The sequence below is a fragment of the Bos mutus genome, chromosome 10, assembly GCF_027580195.1.
Source record: "Bos mutus isolate GX-2022 chromosome 10, NWIPB_WYAK_1.1, whole genome shotgun sequence".
Classification (NCBI taxonomy): domain Eukaryota; kingdom Metazoa; phylum Chordata; class Mammalia; order Artiodactyla; family Bovidae; genus Bos; species Bos mutus.
Window position 1 is genome coordinate 15307877 of NC_091626.1, and position 4367 is coordinate 15312243.

The window sequence follows — 4367 nt, forward strand, 5'->3', positions numbered from 1 at the left end:
TAAGGAAGATACAGTTCATTCTAATTAGAGAGATAAGGGAGGGGTGGATTCCTAGTAGATGTTATATTTGAGACTTGAAATATTTGAGTCAGGTGGCACTGTGATAAAGAACCTGCCTGCCAATGCAGGAGACACAAGAGATGTGGGTGTGATTCCTGAGTCAGGAAGATCCCCTGGAGTTGGAAATGGCAACCTGTTCCAGTACTCATTCCTGGGAAGTCCTGTGGATAGAGGAGCATAGAGGGCTACAATCCATGGGGTCACAAAGAGTTGGACATGACTGAGTGAGCACACACACACACCACTGCCCCCACCTCCTCTAAGCTTCCGGATTTTGAAAAAAAAAGTTATTGTTTTTATTTTCTATCAATCATATGAGCAATGCATGTTTGTGTTTTTTTTTTTCCCAAATGATCTCTAGTGTATTTATGTGAATATATAACTCTGCTGTGATTTTACATAAATGGATATATGTGTTTTTCTGCACTTCAGGAAAAACTCAGTACCATATTTTGGATATTTTTCTATGTTAGTACATACAGTTTAAACTCTTCCTTAACTAGAATTTCACAGTAAGGCTATTTCACCATGTCCATTTTGATGGTCCATAAAGTGAGAGAAACTAAGGTCTTATTTGCATAAGCAAAGCAAGCAAAAAAACCCACCTCAACTCTGGACCTAACAAACAGACATCTTTTTTTTCACATTTATTTATTTTTATTGAAGTATAGTTGATTTGAAATGTGTTAATTTCTGGTGTACAGCACAGTGATTCAGTTTTATATATTTTATATATATATATATATATTTCCTTTTCACTATAGTTTATCATAAAATATTGAACATAGCTCCCTGTGATATATGATCTTGTTTTTATCTACTTTATATATAGTAGTTCGTATCTGCTAATCCCAAACTTCTAATTTATCCCTCCGCCACACTTTTCCTCTTTGGTAACCATAAGTTTGTTTTCTATGTCTGTGAGTCTGTTTTTTAAATAAGTTCATTTGTATAATATCTTAGATATATAAGGGATATCATGTGACATTTATCTTTGTCTGATTTACTTCACTCAGTATGATAATCTCTAGGTCCAGCCATGTTGCTGTGAATGGCATTATTTCATTCTTTTTATGGCTGAGTAGTATTCTATTGTATACATAATATACTACATCTTCTTTATCCATGTCTCTCAAACAGATATCTTATTTTAAACTCTCACTTAAAGCTCCTCACCCAATTCCCTTGAACTCTACCCTGGAAAGAGAGACACAAACAATCTTTGCAACCTCCAAACCTGTCCAGAGTTCTGTCTGAAAACTGCAAACTTTCTTCTCTACTCCAAGAAATTTTACTCTTTGTGGGGGAAGTAGATCTTCCATCTCCTGAATCCACCCCAGTCTATGGACTTTGCTCTCCCACATGTCCAGTTTCCTTGATTTTTGATATCCAAAGCAAGTATATCCACTAAAATACAAACAAAACAAGTTTACAAAACAAAACTTTTTACCTGAGCAGTAGCTCCTACAACTGTATTTTGACTTTCAATCTCACCATGAATTGGTAAAAACTCAGGTCCTCTTTTAAGTCTCTGAGATTCTAGCTGGCCTTCTCTAAGGCAAGTGCATTGATATCTCAATGGTGGCATGAAAGGGAACAGGACAAGGAAGCCCAGATGATATCTCAAATATGATCTACTAGAACTTGAACATTTTCCCAAATTAAGTATATTTTATAAGCATCATTTTAATGGTTGCCAAGTATTCTAACCAACAAATATAATTTACTATTCTCTTATTTTAAAAAAGTATATTATAGATGATCTATTATGGTTATCTTATGACATATTCCCTCTCACCCTGAATTTGTGTAATTTACACAATCGTCAGTCAGTCAGTTCAGTTGCTCAGTCACGTCCAGCTCTTTGCGACCCCATGGACTCCAGCATGCCAGGCTTCCCTGTCCATCAACAACTCCCAAAGCTTGCTCAAACTCATGTCCATCGAGTTGGTGATGCCATCCAACCATCTCATTCTCTGTTGTCTCCTTCTCCTCCTGCCTTCAATCTTTCCAAGCATCAGGGTCTTTTCAAATGAGACTGTTCTTTGCATCAGGTGGCCAAAGAATTGGAGTTTCAGCTTCAATATCAGTCCATCCAATGAATATTCAGGACTGATTTCCTTTAGAATGGACTGGTTGGATTTCCTTGAAGTCCAAGGGACTCTCAAGAGTCTTCTCCAACACCACAGTTGAAAAGCATCAATTCTTCAGCGCTTAGCTTTCTTTATAGTCCAACTCTCACATCCATACATGACTCCTGGAAAAACCATAGCTTTGACTAGATGGACCTTTGTCAGTGAAGTAATGTCTCTGCTTTTTAATACGCTCTCTAGGTTGGTCATAGCTTTTCTTCCAAGGAGCAAGCATCATTTAACTTCATGGCTGCTGTCACCATTTGCAGTGATTTTGGAGTCCAAGGAAAGAAAGTCTGTCACTGTTTCCATTGTTTCCATATCTATTTGCCATGAAGTGATGGGACTGGATGCCATGATCTTCGTTTTTTGAATGTTGAGTTTCAAGCCAGCGTTTTCACTTTCCTCTTTCACTTTCATCAAGAGGCTCTTTAGTTCTTCACTTTCTGCCATAAGGGTGCTGTCGTCTGCATGTCTGAGGTTATTGATATTTTTTCTCCCTGCAATCTTGATACCAGCTTGTTTCATCCAGCCTGGCATTTCGCATGATGTACTCTGCATATAAGTTAAATAAGCAGAGTGACAATATACAGCTTGACATACTCCTTCCCTGATTTGGAACCAGTCCATTGTTCCATGTCTGGTTCTAACTGTTGGTTCTTGACCTGCATACAGATTTCTCAGGAGGCAGTTAAGGTGGTCTGGTATTCTTATCTCTTTAAGAATCTCCACAGGCTGTTGTGATCCACACAGTCAAAGTCTTTGGCGTAGTCAATAAAGCAGATGTAGATGTTTTTCTGGAACTCTCTTGCTTTTTCAGTGATCCAATGGATGTTGGCAATTTGATCTCTGGTTCCTCTGACTTTCCAAAACCAGCTTGAACATCTACAAGTTAACGGTTCATGTACTGTTGAAGCCTGCTGGGAGAATTTTGAGCACTACTTTGCTGGCGTGTGAGATGAGTGCAATTGTGCAGTAGTTTGAGCATTCTTTGGCATTGCCTTTCTTTGGGATTGGAATGAAAACTGACCTTTTCCAGTCCTGTGGCCACAGCAGAGTTTTCCAAATTTGCTGGCATATTGAATGCACTTTCACAGCATCATCTTTTAGGATTTGAAATAGCTCCACTGGAATTCCATCACCTCCACTAGCTTTGTTCATAGTGATGCTTCCTCAGGCTCACTTGACTTGGCACTCCAGGATGTCTGGCTCTAGGTAAGTGATCACACCATCATGGTTATCTGGGTCATGAAGATCTTTTTTTACAGTTCTTCTTTGTATTCTTGCCACCTCTTCTTAATATCGTCAGCTTCTGTTAGGTCCATACCGTTTCTGTCCTTTATTGAGCCCACCTTTGCATGAAATGTTCCCTTGGTATCTCTCATTTTCTTGAAGGGATCTCTAGTCTTTCCCATTCTATCATTTTCTTCTATTTCTTTGCATTGATCACTGAGGAAGGCTTTCTTATCTCTCCTTGCTATTCTTTGGAACTCTGCATTCAAATAGGTTTATCTTTCCTTTTCTCCTTTGCCTTTAGCTTTAGCTTCACCTATCCTATTTGCTTCAAATGCCAAATGACAGTAGAATGATTGACATTGAGTTCTTTGACAACTTCTCCTGTAGCTATAAGAGGATTATCTTTGATGACTGCTCTCAACTGGTCAGTTGTTAACTTCAGGTGGCTGGCCACTATGCTTCCCCATTTTGACATTTCCGAGTTGTTGTAACGGCCAGGCTATTTGTCTGTCTTTCTACCAGTCACTTCCTTCTGCACAGCGACCTTGTTTTAGGCACAGCAAGTCCAGTTCCTGGAATAGGCAAAGGCCACCACACTCACCCTTTAAAGCCTCAATATTCCCCTGGGCATCAAGATTTTGCCCTGCCTTCCCCTGATGGAAACCCACTCCAGTATTCTTGCCTGGAAAATCCCATGAACGGAAGAGCCCGGTAGGCTACAGTCCATGAGGTCGCAAAGAGTCGGACACGACTGAGCGACTTCACTTCACTTCACTTCCCCTGAAAAGGCCTTCCAAGGCTTAGCAACCATGTGTAGGAGGGCGGGGCCAGGCGCCGTGGCCCCACCCACTGTGTGCGGCGCTAATAGGGGGCGTGGCCACGGCCGTTCGCGATCCTCAACCCCGCCCCCCTCCCCAGGGCTTCTGCGCTTGCGTGCTG